The 21,532-nt window shown below is 33.8% G+C and overlaps 1 long non-coding RNA gene across 1 annotated transcript in view; it reads left to right on the plus strand.

Moving 5' to 3' along the window:
* The window catches only part of LOC149918057 (uncharacterized), a 134,386-nt gene that overhangs the window by 21,235 nt on the left and 91,619 nt on the right, over nt 1–21,532 (plus strand). The window contains exon 2 of the long non-coding RNA XR_016466330.1: nt 18,393–18,471. This is a non-coding gene — a long non-coding RNA (uncharacterized LOC149918057). The remainder of the gene's footprint in view (nt 1–18,392; nt 18,472–21,532) is intronic.

The raw sequence follows: 21,532 nt of genomic DNA on the forward strand, positions 1-21,532 counted from the left end.
ACCTTCAGTTGCTTTTGTTTCCAGCTTTTCAATTTATATGCTTCTCAGGAATTGATTTCCTTCTTAATGAGTCAATTGTTATCAATACTTGCAATGAATTATAGCCATGTTCTTCAACATTACTCCACAGTGAGATCTACAGCACACAGAGCAATCTGTTGAGCACCCAAAGTGTTTGCTATAGATTATGTAGTTCTGTGTTTATTTTCCTGTGAGCTTAAGGTCAAACAGTGTGAAACAGAAGGTTCACTGTGCCTGAGGACTGGAAACAGACTTCTAGACAACTGAGTATTGCACAAAACAATGTTAATGATTCGATAGCAGTTATTTTGAGGTTGGAGAATTAAGAGTTAATTTGTAATCCCTTCAGTTAGCAAGTTTCAAGCACCTCCATCTGTGCAGCAGCTAAGGAAGAAAAATTCAAGTACAAACCAACAAAAACCAGATTTGCTCTGACATTAAGATACTTCCATGCAATGGTAGTCTTGGATCATGTTTTTTGTTTTTAATTACTATTTACTTACTGTAAAAAAAAAAAAAAAAAAAAACACAAAACTACAACAAAAAAAAACGCACAGGTTTAGGTTATATGAAAATCTGTGGAAGTCTGATATTTCTAGTGGATTTTTTTTATGTTTAATTTGTGTGTGTGTGCGTGTGTGTTTGTGCTTCAAAGCTCTATTGGAATGGAAATAATGAGACCTTTTCTTCACTTGCTAATGGGAATTATCTTTTCATATGAACTCAATTACTTTCAGCATCCTTATCAACAATTACCTCTGCATAAAGGCATCTTTCCATTATGGCCTTTCCTTATTTGTCTTCCTAATTAGACTTCTCTCTTCAGAAGACTTCATGAGATGAAAGAATGACATCAACACAATTATCAGTCTCTCTCTTTTTAAGGAGCTGCTTATCCACCAGGTACATACAGGATACAGTACCTATTAGCTATTGTACATGGAAGAAGTAAAACTTGGGGTTTGTTTTAGCAAATTGATTCAGAAATAATTGGTATTGCATAATATCATCATTAAGTTTTTCTAAGACTGCATCTGGGAAGTGGAAAAAACAGGTTAGTTTCTTGCTGATTATTTCCAAAATTATCAGGACTTTGACTTCAGATATCATGCCCAGTATTTAACAAGTAGAATATCCAAATCCTTTCTGTGTAAAAACCCAAATGTAAGATAGACTCAAAAATTGAAGAAGTGGGTTGTTTTTTTTTTTTTTTCAGAATTAAACAGTAAGAAAATAGATGAGAATGGAAAACAGAATGAAAACAGCATGCTGAGATTATATTTTTTCCAAAGCAAGTAGAAGCAGCTGGTTGTTTGTCTGCTGAGAGAGAACCTATGGAACTTAAGGGAGAAGGGAAATGTCACTAAAATCAGCCACTTGTTGCTATTTCTTTTGCAAAATAAGGACTCTAGATGCTTTCAGAGACTGTTTCTTATCATCAGGCATTTCCTTTTTCCTTAGCTCCTGTCCCATTGGAAAGAAAAACTTCCTATTAATTTCTTCTATCAGATAGAACACTTAAAGTCACTCCAGCACTCCAGCATATTAATCCTAAAAGCTCCTAACTTAAATTGGTCTAGAAAATGTATTATTATAACATTGCCTTAACATACATGATGCATAATCTGCCAAACATCACATACCAAATGCCAATATTCTTGTTTTGTAAAGAAATGTGAATAGTTGGTCTGTTAGAGAATGTTTATCTCCAAACAATTTTTTCTTTTTATTATCTTTGAATTCTCTTCTTTCCAAAATTTCAGTGTACTGTTTCTCTTTTATTTTGTATAGTTGATTTCTAAAAGTCAAATAACCTCTCCAGCCACAGCTGACAATACACAACCTTCTGGTTTCTTGAGACCCTCAGCTGCAGTGTGATTGTTTCATTTTAATACAAGATATGAGACATAAGATTAAGCAAACATAAAATCTCATTTAAAAAAACTGGGAAGAATAAAAATTCAAATCAATAATACATTATTCATTCAATGGTAATAAGCATTCGTTAGGAACAAGTTCCTTTTTTATTTTCCATAGCTTTCTAATCAATAATGAAAGCATTTATGGAGTAACTTGAAAAATTAACTAATATTCATTTGTTTCCGTACTCTACAGAACATGAGTCTGAACTCTCTTCTGCTCTAACAGTATGAATTGTTAATCTCTTCCCTAATTTTCCTTACAGATATTAATATAAAAAAAGTTAAAAAATTAACAGTAGTGTGTGTTTTTTGCAGTTGATTATTTTTGTATTATAGAATTCCATTGTCCTATTAAGTCATAAAGGAGATCCATAAAATAAAAAGAGATATGCACAGTATGATTACTAGTTATATATTTTCTGTTACCATAACATATTTGAAAGCAGACTTGATAGAGGTATCTGTGATGATCCATTGTTTTGGCAAAGAAATTTGGGGTATGTAAAAGTAGAGGAACAAAATTGTCTGTTCTTAGTTCTCTCTACAATCCATTTTACTTTCTTTCACAGACAATAAGCGTTGTTCATGTACGCCATCAAACTCAATGCTCTCCTCTTCCTTTTCATGAAATGTAGTCACATTTAAACTAGCTTGAAGGTGGCCTACCTCTTGGTTGAATCCAAGGCAATTTAACTTTACACAGTGATTTCACACTTTCCATTACCAGAATGTAAGTAGCTGTTAAGTCAAAAAGGAGGATCAGAAACCATACCTTCCAGCACACCCTTCCTGAGTTAAGCATATTCAAGGAAAGTATGAGTATTCCAAACTGTAATTTCAAGAAAAGGGGGATGTAGGTTGTATATGAAACTCTTCTGCCCTCTCTGCAAGTTAACAATTCCATCAAGTTTCTAAGTGCTAGGAAGAGAATTTGTTGAATTTAAAGGTATTAAATCTGTATGGTAGGTACATCATAATTAAGAACACACAGACCATATGCAAGTTGTTTTGCTATCTGGAACAGAGTTTATAATAATAAATGTTAGGAAAAAGGGGAGGGGTGGGGGGCAAACTGAGTTATCCTGTAATATTTTGGGGTAATTTGGGACACTTTGGGATACTTTCATGAGTTCTGCTGACAATTTTTCAACAACTTAATTACCTGTTTCATAATGTTTCTTATCTGAAAGTACTGCATCATACATCAAATATGATGTACAATTTATGCAGTATGGAGGATGAAGCTACAGATGTTTGATATTAAATAAGTTTGATAAATCAAACTACCATTGTATTATCAGTGTTGTATTCAGTACTGTGAATTTTATTTTATCTAATTATACATGGTCATAACACAATATTGTCTGACTACTCATGAGTTATGTGCAACACTTAAATGGCTACAAAATGGGAAGGTACACTGTAAAACTAATGATCAGATAAAATATGTGGCTGCTGTAGTATTCTGTTCTGCTCTTGGAACAGTTCTGTGAAGGTAACTTGCTGAATTTTTAGAGAAAATGTGTCCAAACGTTAAGGCTCGCATGTATTCATTGTGTGCTTTTTCAGTGCCCAGATCAACTGCACACAACAGTTGGAGATGTCATACGTTCTTGAGTTTTTATTACTCTTTCCCAGACATTTTCTTATGGGTAATGTTTGGGAAGGATATAGGGGTAGGCTCTTGGTCTGAAGTAGTGAAAGTGTTCAGAGGGCTTTATGATGCAAAAACTATAAACAGGCTTAGTGTATTGTGTCTTACAACACTCTTAAAATCTCTCCAGCACTGTGATCAGTCCACAGCATGATCACAGATTTAACTAATCTTGAGAAAAGGACTTTGAATTACTATGGTTTTGAATTCTTTTTGTAAGTTTCATGAACTTAAAAATGCTCTGTGTTATGGAGGATAGAGGTGATAAAGCATTATGTTAATATAATTTCATCACCGATGGGAAGAGGTAAGCAGTTTATGGAAATAAATGTAATCGTGCAGACACTATCCTACTGCATCTGATACACAAATGCATGTTTCATTTGCAAGAAAGGAGGAGAAAAAATATTTGGCCAGTCATTACTAGTGAATTATCTTGCACTTGCAATGCTGCGTTGTTCAGTGCAAATGAATTAATTTCTATTAGAGTTTTGCATGGCTTTTGACATCAGGAGGTTTGTCTTACTGCCAGTCTAGAGAGACAACTGGAATAGTCAAATAGCTTAGATATGCATCAATCTATTTCTGTTTTACCTCAATGTACTATTCTCTCATTTATGTGTTATTGTCTCCTACTATTCCTACCTGATAGAGGGGGGAAATTGTACACAGCACAAGCTTGGAAAACCTGCACTCTGGCAGTCAGTATTGTTTTTTGTAAAAGGAGGATTTCACTGATTCATTATTCATATGACAAGGATGGATAGCTCCTGCTGAAAAGTGAACTGTTTATTTGATAACAATGTGCCACCTAATGATAACTCATAAAGGAAGTGAACAAAGCAGCATATTCATAAGCAAAGGGGATTCCCAACTAAGTGATTATCTGCTTTCCAAATGTTATATTGAAGGCAGATTGCTGTGAATCACCGCAGTAGCTATCATTACTTGTGGTCTATGCAGACAGCAATCCCTATGCACTGTGAATATTTATTGTCATAATGAACTACTGAGTCATCTGATAATCTCAGATTCATTACTAGATTTCCAGCATGAAATAACAACTTGAAGAATTGCTGTCTTTTCTCTCCTTTGATTTTTCGTTTGTTTGATTTGTTTTTAAATCATTGAACTGATCTGAATTACTGAAAGGCAGTAATACAGCCTGTTTTGTGTGGCTTAGCCAAGTTCCATTTGACCTTATTATCTTCCATTTCTATTCTGTTTAAGTAGAACTTTATGCTATGCAACTAAACATGAACCACGTGAGAGATCCTTGTAATGTTGCATACTATTGGGAAAGCTAAAGTTCTTATTTCTCTAGAAAAACAGTTTTCTTTATTTAAGCATGACAACAGACAACAAACTCAAAGCTTGATTGTATTACTGAACTTGATGTAATTATTGTCAAGTTGTCTCGGCATAATTATTTTTCCTCACAATGCTTGAACTGTAAATTATAATTCTGAAGCATTCAAAGCTGCAGAAAAAAATAAGCAAATGTGAAGAGTAGTTCAAGGATAGCTAGAGTCACAAATACTTTAAAGCCTCAACTGTAAAGAAAAACAGGAGAAGCACAGTACATCAAGAGCACATGAGAAATGGTTATGAATCAGTGAAGTAAAAACTTACACCAAATAAAATGAAGGATTTTCCTCTGTACTATTATTTTTTTACTGAATGAGTAACACGTGATGTGTTTAGAATTTACTTTGATATGTACAAACATCCACACCGTAGCTGAATGGGACCCTACACCGGATTGCTTTCTGCTTTTATTTTCAATTAATATTAAATTGTTGTCATAATTTTTTCAGTCATTGTACTAATTTGAAGACAAATTGACTAATTTTCCTCCCAAATGAGTGGGTCATGTTTTTTCAAGATAGTTGCATTTAAATGGCTTCTTTTATTTCAGTAAAATATCCATGTTTTAAGTTTAAAAACAACTGCAGCTGAAACTTTTCATGCACGAGTAAGTTCATGTTAAGAAATGAAGTTGTATTTTTGGAAGTTTATTTTATTTTCTTCCGATTTTCAAAATGTGACCATATATTTTCTATTTACCCTAATACTTATCTTTCAATGCAATAAGATGGGCAGGATGTGGTGCTGATCTACTTTCTAATAATTTCTAATAATGAAGTATCTTGTTTCTCATTGTCATGAGTTAAGTGTTCCCTAGCATCACTGCTGTCCATGACATCGCTTCTGCGTTACAGAATGGTGGGATTTGACTGTGTTTGGATTTGGCAAAGTTGTATGTTCAATTAACTTAAGTAATCTTGTCATTCAGAAGTTTGAAGCTGATTGATTAAGTGAATAAATAATCTGCGTTGTTTTCATTAGTACCACATTTACCTTGCATACTAAATTGGAAAAGATAAACTGAGGAGCACTTAATGAATTGCTAGGAATATGCAGTAGTTATCTAATGCTACCTTTCTTTTAGAATGTAATTTATCATCTTCAGTTTAATTGACTTGTTTAGTCAAATATCACACTGCAAAAGCAGAGCTTTTCAAAAAGATATTTCAACAGTTTGCTAAACTATGAACTCATACATATCTAATGAGACTTCAAAGCAAAGTATAGTACATACATGCAGTGTTGCAGGAGCTGCTCCATAAAGAAGAGACTTGACAAGGGTAAAAGAACTACCCTGTTTTGAAGTTTTCTTGTTATTCACCAATGTATATCATTAGCAGCCTTTGAAAGCAAGACAAAACAAGCTGCACAATTAATACCTTACCAAGAAAGTCAGATGCTTACTCATTTCCAAATATTTTCCTAATAATTTTTTTATGAAGTATTGTAGAAGTTAAAGGAGGAAACGGCATCGATTTCTGTCTCTTTTTCGTAACCTTGGATTTTTGGCTGATGTTAAAAAATGTTTTAGCATTGCTTTACTTTTTAAATATGTTCTGATTTTCAAGTAAGACTTTATTAAACCACTGTGGATTTTTTTTTATTATCAGAAGAGAAAACATTTCAAGAAGCTGAAAAAATGATTACTTAGACTAGCATTCACTGAGTTTGATTTATTTTGCCTATTTCTATGAACTTTAGTTCCTGAGTACTTCTCAAAAACAAAAGCAAAAAAGAAAAACAAACAAAAGTCCAGATTTCCTAACTCAGGTGATGAACAGCTTTAGTCTCAATGTGACTGCACATTTTCAAGCAAAGCTAAGAAACACTTCATTTGAGTTTGCTGGTGTGTATATGAGTGGACAGCTAGTTGACTGAGCAATTAATGTTAATATCCTTCATAAATTTTTGCTTTGTGTCTTGTGGTTGGGTTGCCCCATATCCTATAAGAGCTGAATTCTGTTCAGTGAGTTACTTACCTCTCTCTTCCATGTGTAGTTTTAACAATACATCTGACCTCACACTGCAGACATAAATGAAAAAAGTGTGGGTAACATGCTGCAATTTGCAATGTTTTCTTGATGGAAGTACTACTAATTGTCCAACAGATCTCAAAGTTTTTAAGTTATTAAGCAAAAAAAGAAACAAACCATTTGTATAAACCTCATGTATATAAGCTTCAGTTCCTTGAGAAACCAGATGAAAATCTTCAACAAATGTGTAATGGCTTTTTATGAAGATTCAATCAGATAACAGGCTTGGTGAAGCAGTTTCTGCATCTACAATGCAGATCTATATTTCAGTGAAGATTTTGGTTCTTCACATGCTTCCTGCAGTTTTTTTTCCCAGATTAAAAGATTCTCATGTGTTCAGACTTTTGCCTCATGCTTCTCTTCAGAGCAATAGATATGAAATAATACTGATGATGTTCATATGTATCAATAAATTACTTCCACTGATAGGATAATACTATGGCCTTTTTCTTTCTATTTGGCTTTATAAATCTCCTTTCAGTATCCTTGAAGATTTAGAGAAATAATAAAGCTCTATGAAGTCTGAATAATAATAATAATAATAAACACACTACAACATTTAGAGCAGGGGAGGCTAGACTTTTCCTTTCTATATCCAAAAATTAAATTTACATGAGATAAGAAAGGATTTTGAATAAGATGATGCTCAACAGAGAGAACTTCATGAAAAATACTTTCTTAACCAGGAAAATAAGTCATTACTTACTGTATATATTACATTAAGCATCTGAAAACAGAGGTCCTACATCGAAGCTCCAAAGTAACTTTGTAGAAGTAAAAACAAGTTTTCTGTACTGTTCTTGATCTGACGTTTATAGTAGACCTTCATTTAAGAAATATAAGAAAATATAAGGATGTTGTTCAGTAAAAAATGCATCAGATGCAAGAAGTGACTCAAAAGTTGCAAGAATTCCTGTTTCTTTTTTTTATGTGTGACTGTTAGGTAGAATGTCTGTGTCCAGCAACTAGAAGTACTGACATCCAGCTCCTGATATCCTCCTGTAATACATTTTATTTTATTATAAATTATGAATTTTTGAGGGCGAGCATAATAAGAATATTAAGGTAATTATGAGAACAGAAAAGTCATTTTGACAACATTTTATATTCAGTAATTTATTAGTAAAAAACATTTTGACTATTTAAAAAAAAACATAAAATCCTGGCCCTATTGATGTTAATGCAAGTTTTGCCATTAATCCCTTTGGCCCAAGGAATCCAAGCTCAAATCCACCTATAGTTGTATTTAAATATTTCATAGATCTCCTAAAGTAGAGTTTGCTGTTACACTAGCAAATAGTATTGTAATAATTAACATGAATTTATTCTATGAAGTTGTGTTCTCCTTTGAAGTCTGTTAACGATCTATTCTCTGTCATTCCTGAAAACACCTTAATGTAATATTATAAATGGCTGATGTTTCAGTTATATCACATCACTCTTCCCAGTTTTAAATTTTATGTTAGCATCAAGAATCATCTAACGCGATCCAGTTAGCTACAGTATTTCAGCCCCTAAGCTTTTGATAAATCTGGAATCATGACTTAAATATTTAACGTTTTCTGTTCAAGTGTGTACTGGAAAGAGATTATGCATGCAGAAAGTGTATAGGGAGTCTGAAGATAACAAATGATACATCAAGCAAAGCCTAATGTGGTTTTACTGGAGTAGAAACAGTGGTAATATATCACCTGCCAATGTTGATAATAAAATACTGCATCGGCCTCCATCAGCCACAAGAGAAAGGTTAAATGTTATTTCTTACAATAACCATATGGTCTTCATTTCTGACATCTTTGATACTAAACTCTATCATTATTTTCTGTAAAAAGAAGTGTGCACTTCATACAAAAATAAAGAACAACAAACTGATAAACAATTAAGAGCTAAGCTAGATGCTTGCAAATCTCCAATATTAAAAAAAAAAAAAAAATCCAACACAAAATCCACAAATCCTTAATCCATTTTATAGCTATTGTACCATAAAAATTGCCTTCTTTTCTGGGGTATATACAGTCTGCCATGCAAAAAAAAAAAAAAAAAAGGTGGAATTTAACATGACCAGCCTTGGTTGAGATCTGGTTATTTATTTCACAGTCATAGTTGTTCTGTATAATTTAGTGCTCAAGGAAGCTAAGAACAGCAGTGTTAACCTGTGTGATATGCAATTAAGTATCATGTCCATTTCAGAATAACTGGCAGTTTTGGGGGCCATCACCTTACAAGACCTGGGGGAAATTGCTTCAGTTTATGTTTCTGTTTCACCTTTTTGTTTTGGCAGTCTATTATTTTATCAGTGTAGAACTTCTGGCTACAATTTTAAATTTGTAGCTTTTGCTGTAATTATATGTGATAGATATCCAGCATGTTTTCCATATATTTTCTGCTGATCCTAGTGATCAAGGCAGAGATTCACCTGAAAAACTAAGTAAAAGAGTGGCATGTATTCAGGAGAAACTAATCAATATGTCAGTAGTACAGTCTTCCAGATGCTGGTCCATTTGTTAGGCAGACACAACCCGCCTCCTCAAGTCATAATACATAAATATTATCCACAAACAGTGTTAAGCTATTCTTGTTGATGAATTTTGAAATACTACTGATGATCTTGGAAGAGTAATTCCTGTAGGGAAGATTGTAATCCTTTTTTCCCCCTGATTTTCTTAGCTGTGACATAAGTCTCAGCCTGCTTTTTCCCCTTATGAGAATACATACTGCATTAGTAAACTGAATAAAACCTTACATTTTCAACCTTTTCTCTAGGAAAGTTATTAGAATTGGCATCTGCAGAACACTGTCTGCCTCCTTCCAAGCCAGACCAATGGAGTCACATCACCTGTATACTTCATTTCCCAGTTTGAACTACATTGATCAGAGTCTAGCCATCTGTTTATACATTATTTAGCTAACAAGATCATGTGAGGTACTTTTATGTCCTGATTAGAGTATGAATGAATAATTACTTGTATAAGAGGAGGTGTGTTCATGTCTGATGCAGTTGGAAACAAAGATTAAGAGGAACAAAAGGAGAAAGATTAGGAGAATTAGGCAGAAAGAGTAATCTTCTCTAAAGTGAAAGAATGAGAACAGAAAAGACAAAGGAAATAATTTAAAACATCATACAGGCTAGAAGGAGTTTAGATTTTACCAGAAATTAAATGGAAGATGTTGGGTTTAGCGAGTTCTGGTAAATTAATGCAGTAAATGGACCAAGACTCTATATGCCCTTATAAATATTGTAATGTAATTTTCTTCTAAGATTTTTTTCCCAGTACCTCTGAAGGAAATAGCATTTCTAGTTTTATTCTTCATTTGTGCTTTTATTCTGCATTAGTTGAGAATTTTCCTTTTAAAATGTATAAACAGAGACTGTATCTCTTTAATAACTCTTCTTGCAACCTTCCTTCAAAATCCTCCTCTGACTCAGCAGTAAGTCTTGTTAGGACTAAAAATGAGAACAAGTATGTCGTTTTTCATTCAAAATATGTCAGTGTCTATGTTTCTTAAAAAAAAAAAAAAAACAAACCTTTTCTCCAGGAAATGTCTTGCTTGAATTGTTAATTTTATGGGAAAAGCAAATAAAAGGCAAACAAATAAACAACAAAGAAAATAAAACCACTTTGAAAGCAATAAGCTGTAGAATGGATCAGAAATTAACAGGTGAGATTTGAGCTATAAATGCAATAGATAGGACATTTAATCTCTGTTATATTAGAGAATGGTGGCTTTGCACCAAATTATGTATGTGTGAACCTTGTGTCAAAATCTTACTCTGCTTAGTTTGTGGTGAAAAAAGATGAACTCTATGTATATCTGGTGCTGAATGGGTGGAGTTGTTTTGTTGAGATTTCTAGGTGAATACATAAGGCTGTTAAAAATACAGCTTTGGTAGCTGATTGTGGTAGCTTTTCTTTGAAAAACCTAGCTGTCTGTAGAGTCCTTTTGTTTTCAAATTAGATTGCAGGTGTCTATGGCTTCCTCCATCATGGTCCTAATCTCAAAAGAAAGAAAATCTTAATTAAATGTATATTAGTATTTCTGTCTGTCTGTCTGTCTTAGGAGACAGATACAGGTTTAGATTCTTCCTTAGAAAACTCCCAGTAGAGTTGCTCACTTAGAAAGTTATGTTTTTTTTTCACTTACCAATTGCATAAATTTAACAGTGATTAAAAAAAGCAGAAAGGTCGAAATATTCCCTATGAATTTCAAGTGTAAGAATGTGCAGTGTCAGGTAGTTCTATTTATTGTCCTCAGTAACAAAAATTAAAGAACTAAATTTTTTTCTAAGGATCTCTTCCAATGATCATTCCAATTGCAACTGTGTTAATGATGCTATATTCACTTCTGTATAAGGACAAAAAATGTTCATTTTGATTTGATAGAACTGAAATCTTTGAAATTTTTTTACTGTAAAGGAGAGGAGTCCAAGTCTCCATAGATGAAAACCACACTGTTACTGTTTTCAAATGATTACTTGTTTCATTTTTTAAGATAGTTTTTTCACCTCTGCACGTATCTCATTTGACTCCTTTCACCTGTTAATTTTATTCCAACTGGGGCCCTTTGACGTCACAACGTCCTACCCTGATTTTTAATCTTCATGTCTCTCCAGTGTGCAAAAATGCTAAAATAGTTTCTGCAGCCTGAAATCTCAGTGGAAGAAAAACATTCTGTCATAAAAGATCAGTTATAAAATTATTCTGCTGAAAGTGGACAACATTACTATAGTGTATTTAAGTGCCATGCTGAAAAGTCCCGTATTCAGATCTCATTGTTCAGAAAATGTTCCCTGATTATTTTGCTGCAAATAATATGTGAAGAAAATGTAAAATGATCACAGTATTTGTGAGTGAGATCTTTGAAGTTTGTTCTGTTACTGTGTTGTTTTTATTTTCCCTCTAGTGCAACTATTTATGAATTCTATTCTTTTTTATTATTTGATTATATATCATCACTTTTAGAAACCAATTCACCAGTATAATTTTTTTCCCAGCTTTCTAGGTTGGGATACCTATGACCACTCCCTCACCCTTCACTCTCGTTGTTATTCAAAGCTCTGACACATTTGTATTTGGTACAGAGGATGACAAAGAATTGTTTTCAAATGGAATATAAGACAAATACAGGGAATATAAGACAAATACAGTAAAGTGAAACGAACATGTCAAAGTATTGTCTTGTATCCTGGAAGAGGAAAGGAGGTAGATGAGGTGGCTTTGTCACAAGATCCAGTTTTATAATTTAATTATTTTCAGCACATTATACAAAATACGTTTTATCTATGTTATATGATGACATTTTTGCTGGACTTAGTCTATCAGCGACTGTCACTAGTTTTAATCAGGTTGTCAGAATCTAAATTCTCCAGAGCCCTAATGTAAATAATTCACAACAAGACAATACTCTAAGAAACACTGAAATATCTCCAGAGATCTGCGAAACCTTTATTTGAATAATGTCTGATTTAATTTTCCATGTAATCTTTTTAAAAAAATAATTAAAATAATGTTTTTGGTTTTTTTTGGTTTTTTTTTTTGTTTTTGTTTTTTGCAAAATGGTGCCCAAGGTTGAGTATTGAAATCATGTTTCTTAATCGATGGACCTGCACCAAAATCTGCATTATTTTCATTATCCTCATTCTAGGGGGGAAAAAAAAAAGGAAAGTTTAAAAAAAAAAAAAAGAGAAAAAAAGAGAAATGGGTTTTGGCTTTCATTCCAGAATCTGCACCAATCCCATTTTGATCATTGCTATTATTCAATAAAGCAGTCTATCAGAAACTACTGACTATGGTGGGTTAAAAACTTTGTATTTAGACTGAAGTCCAGAACTTTGGAGAAACTGAGACTTTAAGGAAATTACTATTTATTTTTTTATGACCTAATAACAGTACAAGCATACTGAAGTTTTCACTATCATGACAATGTGTATTTCTTATAAAGGCAAATATTTTTTTGCAATTTTCTACACGGCATGCTACATGACATTAACAATTAACTTTTCACTGAACAGTTTCAACCATTAAGACACTACTTGACCTTTCTGTTTGTTTTAAAACTCACCCACAAACGTATTTTCAATCAATAATTTATCTGTAGGCATCTTCCGTTTATTTTCAGTCAATTCACAATGAGAAAAATAGGAGTTGATTTAATAAGCTGTTCACTACTAGACCTAGAGAATGTAAATGACCCTATACAGTAAAACCATAGCAATTTTGGCCTCTCTTTTTAAAAAAAAAAAAAAAAAGGAACTGGAGGTTGGCATATGGAGCATTAAAGTTAGGACTACTTCCAACTAAGGCAGCAGGGACCAGAATTAGTGTTGGAATAATTTGGCACTAATTCATTAAATGCAAGTGAAGGGTGCCCAGCTATATCAGCAGCAGATTTGAGAATATATCCATACCATCCTCCATATATTGTGGAGAACCTTTAAAACCAGCAGGTCTGAGGTGGCAAAGATTAATTCAAGCTCTTAACTTTTATTTTGCTAATATGAATTAAGTAAATACTTCACCAGTGTGAGGAAAAAAAATTCATATATCAGGAACTATTCTCCAAATTAATTCTTCAGCTGTTAGCTAGATGAACACTCCCCGGTTTTTAGGGGAAGAGCTTTGCTTCTTACTTCACAGTAATGGGAATGAATGGGATGTGTGCAACCATATTATATCTGAAGACAGGTGTTAAAATTCAGGCTTCACTCATCATCAAGGTGCAGTGTACATTTTCTGATGTGCTTGTAGTGTACAAGAGAAAATAAATATCACTGGCTTTAAATAAACTGGAATACTATAGATAGTAGTGACTCTCAATCATGCAAATTTCATTTAATTTCTAATACTTCTTACTATTTTTGTTTTTGGTTTTTTGTTGTTGTTGTTGTTTGTTTTGTTTATGTGTTTGTTTTAACTTCCTAAGTGCTAAGGATTTACCTGAATTTATTATTCTTTGTAATGGAAAAGGAGCAAAATGGGATTCTGCTCATGAATCTATATTAGCATTAAAGGCCTGCTGGATACTTGCTGGAAACGTAGCAGTCATAGTCTTGTTACTACATACTACTTGTTACTACTTGCTTTCTGAAGAAAATGAGAAACTTACAATGTGCATTAAAACTCAATTATCTTTTCCCCCAGTTTTCCTGAAAGGTAAAATGGAAACATGCAGGAATGTCAGGAAGATGCTAATGGCCACAGGGTGCATTTCTAATGGCTATACAGGCTCCTGTGCATTAACATCATTATTTTCACAGACACTGCATTTTCAAGATTTTCTAATGCTTTGTTTCTAGTGAGTGACAAATTACTCACTGGAAATCTGTGAATAAGTATGGGTAGCTTCTGCAAACTTCCTTTTGAGAAAATATCACCTGTTAGACTGTGCACATAAAATCACTCTGGTTGGAAAAGACCTTAAAGATCATTGAGTCCAACTATGATCTAAACATACTACTCTAACAATCCTCTGCTAAATCATGTCCCTGAGCATCACATCCAAATGGATTTTAAACACATCCAGGGATGGTGACTCAACCGCCTCCCTGGGGAGCTTATGCCAGTGCTCAACAACCCTTTCTGTAAAGAAGTCTCTATCTCAGGGGCTGACTTTAATTTTAGTTTGTCTCAACCATGATGTAAAGCTACTTCTAATCTTATGATTTTGAATTCTTACACAGTTCTATATTAAGATAAATAATAGGATTTAAATTATGCAGTTCCTTTTTTTTTTCTCTCATAATGAACAATTTTCATTAATTCTTAGTCTTTTATTTTTCTACAAATGTATGCCTTTTCTTACTGATATGACATATAAGACTTTGCTTCAGATTTATTACTTAAAAGTCCACATTAACTGAATCTTTAAGCCAACTTACATTTCTACTATGCTACAGAGAAGCTTCTATGAAGGTAACCATACCTAAAAGTTTATTGCAAGTAACCAAGTATAGTAGGATGAACAAAGCCACGTGTGATTTCTTTCTGGGTATACTGGAAGAAAAGAATTACCTAATTAGATTTTGTTGCTTTTTTTCTTTTCTTTTTTCTTCTAGATTTTGCCTAGTAAACATCTTCTAGTTTGCTAGTAAACATCTCTAATTTTATATAATCCTGTATACTAAACTCTGTTAAATTCTGTGTCTTCAACATAAGCTAGCAGGTTTGCATTCTTTTTGGACGTAATTGTGCATGCTTTTGTGAGTTTAAAAATATCCTGAAGGTTATCTACTCAATAGTATTTTCTACTTGTCTGAGAGCTGTGTTGATGTATCTTTGAGCTCATAGGGATTTTGTGAGAGAAGTTCATGTAAATATAGCTTCTACTTGTAACAATGGGATGCTTGAATAGGGCATTGTTTTTGACTTCAGCTGATATAGCAACGGAGGCTTGTCTCATCAAAGAGTAGCCAGAGTCCCTCAGGGGGGAAAAAAAACAGGAAAAAAAAAAATAAAAAGGAAGCATTTTGAACAAATCAGAAGACAAGGGCAATGGGAAGAGGCATAAAAGGATAAGGACTGTACTTGGTAGAGCCTGCTGTCAGACAGATCTTCTGCATAAGTTGTTCAAGGGCTTTCACAGATACTCAGACACACTCAGATCTTGAAAAAAGACAGAAAATACTGCCTTGCCAAGGTAGAGAAAATTCTTTGTGGTACCTGTTTGTTTGGAAATTTCTGGGATCTGGTGTATTTTAAATTGGTATGTATCAGTTCCAGTACGTTGTTTACTTATGTTTCACTGGAGAAGAATTAAAGTCAAGATGTTTATTTTTTCGTAATACCATCTACAAAGTATTACTTTTCTGTCTCTTCTGCAGAAAAAATGTCACTTGAAAAAAGATTCTTTTAGCCAGAGAAAATCATTTTTTCTATTTTTTAGGGTGTTTGCATGAAAGTTGAAGCCCTGATTTTTTTTTTTTTCTCAAATATTTGCCTAATAGTAAAATACTTAATGCAATACACAGCTCATATAAAATACCTTATAGCCCATTAGCACTTAGCAATTAAATGGCAGACTTTTATTTCAGTTGTGAAGCAAGTGAGTAAATAAACATATACTGAGGTCTCTCTTTTTCTAAGTTAGCTGTCTCCTGTGGAAGCGTGTTGAGTTCCCTCTAAATATCTGTGAAGTATTTTAAACTTTGCTGACTATTTATAACTAAAGTTTTGTAGTACAAGTGTTAAGCTCTTTTCTTTTAAATAAGAAATTCTGAAAGATATCACTTATGCTAAGAAAAAAATAATTTTAATTTTGTTTTAGTCAAAGACCAAACAGGGAAAAGTTTTGCTTTTGCATAGCCTGTTTCTCCAGTGAGAGGAAAGAGGGCTGCTGTGGGTAAATTATTGAAGTTCCTGGACCTCAAAAAAATAAGACACTTCTTTTATTTGTGCCTTACAGTTCAGACACAACCTACACGCCCTCAATTGCTGCATCTAGATCAACAAAAAACTCCCTTCTCTTGATTCTCTTCTTGGATTTTAACCATTGATGCCTGTTTTCTCAAAGCAATGAAAGGCATTCTTTATGGAGAAAAATATTGGCAAAACTGAATAAATAATGTATATTCTCTTTTGAGTCAAAAGGGGCAACAGTGAGATAGACTGCAAGGGAATTAAGGTATTCAAAATTGTTCTTAATATGGTACTGGAGATGACTGTGATTACATACAGCCTCTAGGCTGATGATGAGGGATGAAATGGGGATGATGTAGCATATTTAACATAGAAGAATAAAGTCTATGATGGACAGAACTAAAAAGGACCACTAGTTGCACTGCTCATTTTTTCTGTATTCATTGGATTTTTTTTTTACTTTACTGAGATAGGGTAGTATGAGACAGTGAAATTTAGTATCCTAAGAATAGTGTTCAAATACAGGACCTATCCCTAAGGCCAAACTGTTTTTTCCCCCTCTAACCTCACTTTATACCTAACAAAGGTACTTTGAGTTAATTAATGACATAATTAGCAGGTCAGCTGATTAACAGCTAATTTATATAAACCCTTGAATGAATGATAATATAGAAGGCATATGAGTTAAGAAGAGTTCTTATGTTTGTTTGGTTTCAAACAAATGTTACAGGAGAAAGTCCTATGAGGTGAGTTTTGAGAGCTCAAAAGAATTAGTGCAACAGTAATAAATTAAGTTGAATTAAAGAATCAATAGTTTTGTTTGTTTGTTTTTTAATTCAAAGACAAAAAACCCAGGGTGTTGATGAAGCATTCAAAAAACTGGGATGAAGTAGGAATTTTTTTTTTTTTAATCTTCTGTCTCCTGGACTGCAACAAAAGAGGAATGGCAACAGGGAGAGGGAGATGATTGTCCCCTTCTGTTCTACCCTTGTGTGTCCCATCTGGAGTACTGCTTCCAGACCTGGAGTCCCTAGCACAAGAAACAATGGAACTGTTGCAGCTGGTTCAAAGGAATCCATGAAAGCAATCAGAGGGCTAAAGAACCTTTCCTATGAAAAAAGACTGAAGGTGTAGTTCAGTTTGAAGAAAAGAAGGCTTCAAGGAGAAATCACTGTTGCCTTTCTGTACTCCAAGAGAGCTTATAATCAGGAAGGAGACCAACATTTTACATATAGAACAAGAGGGAATGGTTTAAAACTAAAAGATGAGAGATTTATATTAGTTTTTAGGAGGAAATATTTTCCACAGAGGACAGTGAGGCAGTGGAATGGGCTGCCCAAAGAAGCTATGGGTGCCCCATTGCTGGAGGCACTCGAGACAAAGCTGGGTGAGGCAGCCTGAGTTGGTGGCTGGCAGCCTTGCCCGTGGCAGGGATTTGGAACTGGATGATCTTTAAGGTCCTTTCCTCCACAAACTGCTCTATCATCTGTGGAAGTGGTGTGTTGCTTTTTTTTTTTTTTTTTTAAATTATTTTTTCCTTGTTTTCTTCTTATAGTTTTCTTCTCAGCTTACACACTGGCATGTTTGTGTGTGTATGCATATGTCTACATATCTGTGTCTTTCTAGTTCTTGTGCTTTGAAATAGATCTTTTTGTAAAACTCTTTCATTTCTAAGCCTAGTTTTGAGGTGTACGTACACAAGTGTCACAGATATGTGGCTGTGTGGTTGTTCTCTAATACTAATGGGCAAAGAATTGATGTCTTCTGAAAGTTTAAATCCATTTTAAAGATAAATGGTTCTAAATAATCCAGAACTCTACTAAAAGAAGGGGTACTTTTTTGACCTCTTCAGGGTGATTTTACTTTTTTAAAAATTACTATTATTTGCGGCTTTTCCAGGCCTTGGAAGATGAGATTTTAGCTAAGGTGAAGGTGTTCAGAAGATAGACAGAAATGCAGGAAGTATAAAAATGTAACTATATTGATTGATTGTTATTGAGATGGATAGCATTAATTTTGTGTGCATCTTTCATCTTTACAGTGTGCTACTGGATTTATGATGAAAGTTCAAGTGAAGGATTGGAAATACTATCCTTGTTGCAGTACTGCCCAGATTCAGGGTAAGTCTCTTTCTGCTGCCATTCAGCATGAGATCATTGGTTGTGTTTAATTAAATGTAAACTCATATTTTTATAATACTGAGTTAATCAGGGAAAGAAAGAATAAACCTGACCTTGAACGAAGACCACAAATCCTGCAAGCTCAGATGTGCTATACTACCACTAATGGTAGTGCTCAACTAGTTTTTTGGGTTGAAGTGACCTTCTATGGAGAGGCACGTATTCTAAATTGTGTTTGAAAAGAGTACATTGAGAAACAAACACTTGAAATAATACTGACTTCTTGATACTCTTTTTTTCCCACTCCTCAATGTATATAGACTTATTAACTTCTAGTATTTAAGTCAGTGTTAAAATTGTGACATTATTTACCGCTGAAGGGATGTCAGTATTCCCAAAAGGGCTGAAAGTACTCTATGCACTGTGTTGATGACACTTAACATGCATTTAAAAGAAAGATAATCTTTCCAATCTTCTCAGTCGGCACAATATCTTTATCTCTATTTCTTACTAAGACTTTTTGCATGTTAGTTTGATTAAAACAGAGGTGAGTTAAGATAAAGCAGTGACTTTCAAAAAGATTTCAATTGAAGGTAAGCAAAGATCACAGTTTATTTTAATACTCTGATGCTATTGGTTATTGCTGCTTTGTTTTTTTTCCTGACATTCAAATATTAGTAGCAAACTTCCCTTGACACTGAAGATGATGTATAAATTCCCTTGCGTGTTCAAAACAAGAGAGCACTCCCAGCATATATTGGTGCCATGGAAACCAATATTTACTCTGATATATTGAGAATAACCTGACATCTGGATTTGTCAGTGGATTCTTGTTTTGTGTAGGAAAACATGTACTTAGAGCATAACACAAGAATGAAAAAAAAAATAACAGAATAAAATTCAAGGAATATTTCACATCATTAAACATTAGCAGTGAAGAGCTATTGCTAGGTTTGCTGTGTACACGATACTTAGTAATATAGCATTTAGCAGAGCGGTGGCTATGTGTTATTTCTTGATCAATACTTCCATCACATTCTGGGAGTATGTGCAGCATTAGGGACCAATACATAAATCCTTTTGCTCGTTTATCTCTTCTAAAAATACAGTGGGGTGTAATTAATTCTCAGTGAGGTGTGAGTAGGAGACTTGTCGCACCACACACACTCATACTTGAGGAGAGAGATGTTTACAAGTGAGACTGCTTACTATGAGTAGTTTACCCCTGTGGCTAACCAATTGCCCTTCTGATCAGTATATGGAAAGTGAAGTTAAAGTAGTCTTAAAAACTTATAACGAAAGAGGGAAGAGAAAAGTGGAACTTACTGGGGAAGCATTTCTATGGATTACTGTCTTCACTGGGTTTTGTATACAACTGTTGCTGGTGTAAGTAGTATTCAAAGAAGATATAGCTATACTTGAAGAGCAGGAATAAAATTTCCTTCTGTATTGTTTGTGATGACACAAACCTCATGTTTTCATAATGTATTTACTAGAAAGTTATTCTGACCAAGAACACTTCAAATCACAATTAACTTGGCATCATCGCTTGGTTTCGTGTGGATGAGCTGCAATAGACTGTGTGCAGGTTGTGATAAACCTTTTTTAAAGTTACAATTCTGTTAGGTTATTTTGTATCAATCATCTTTCACTAGTTCTCCACTTTTCTTTCCTTCTCCTTTCAAAGTTGCTTGGGATTTGCCTAGGTCAATTCTGTTACAGAATCTTTAACAAACAGTTCAAGAAACTAAGCTATAGTGCCTATTGCAATGAAGCAGACCCTTTAAAATTTATTCATATATGATGTCAACATGTTACACAATTTTTTAAATCCTCCCTGACTTTCACATTAGTTACAGGATAAGGCCATGGTATTTAACAAATTCAAAGAACAAAATCAGTAAGTGCAGAGAATCTTGCAACTTAGGTTTTACCTTACAGAAGCCTACATTACAGTTTCTGAAGTTTCTTGGGTAGAGCAGTGTCTCTTCCTTGAGAGTTCCCTGTTGATGATCATGTTTTGTACTGCAAAAGTTTCTCAAACTGGTAAATGCTGCTTGCATTTGTATTTTGAGTACATCTCTTAGTCTTACAGAGAACTGGAAACATGGAAGGGAAAAACCTCTCTGATTATAGTGATTGTGCGACAGTGAGCTTTGTATGGTAAGAAATGGATGCAGTGAAACCTAGGTTCTTCAGGTATTTCTGAATGAGTTACTTTAGATGAGTAGATTAGGCTATTTAAGCAACTTCTCCTAGTCTAATCTAATTTACTTTTTGCAGTGTCAGTGCTAGCTAGAGTCAGTTCAGCAAAGCAGAAAAGGTAGAGGATCAAACTACTATTAAAAGAAATTGGTCAGTGCCATAAATAGAGCATTAAACTCTGAACATTTCTTGGCCTCATTTTACCTAGTTCTCCCTCATTCAAATGGCTATTAGAATTAGAATATATATCCCTGTGGGTAGCATATAATTTTCCAGTTGCAGGCTACTTTCTCCTCTTTTTTTTTTTTTTTTTTTTGAAGACAGAAAATTCCACAAAAACACATACATCTGAAACTCTCCCTTGAACTACAATTCGTACATCCTTATTTAAAAATAATTATGCAATTCAAATTCAACATTTAGTTAATTTTGTATAGCAGACTACTACTACCCTTTGGTAGGACTATTATGCACCAGTACACTTGCTTACACAAGGCAGTAAAGTGCAGTATTGGTTCACAATGGATCTAGCTAACTGGATCTTAGCAATGTACTCATTTTTAACAGTGAAAAACAATATATGTTGCCAAAAGTTATTTATGAAATAATCATTTGCATAAATTCTCGTCAACTATGACCAATGAATTCAAAAAGGAGCATGAGGGCTGGAAGATGGGGGATTTTTGCTCCGTTGGAATAAGTTAAATGACTTCTTAGGTGTTTATCTTGCAGACACCTAACAGGCAGGCAAACTCAATGAATAATTTACACAGAATGTGGTAATAACTTCAGTGCTCTATAAAATGGCTATAAAGCATAGGCAGGCTTTACTGCTGGCAATTGTGTGAAGGTTATC

This window comes from Phasianus colchicus, chromosome 4, assembly GCF_987193195.1.
Source record: "Phasianus colchicus chromosome 4, bPhaCol1.hap1.1, whole genome shotgun sequence".
NCBI lineage: Eukaryota > Metazoa > Chordata > Aves > Galliformes > Phasianidae > Phasianus > Phasianus colchicus.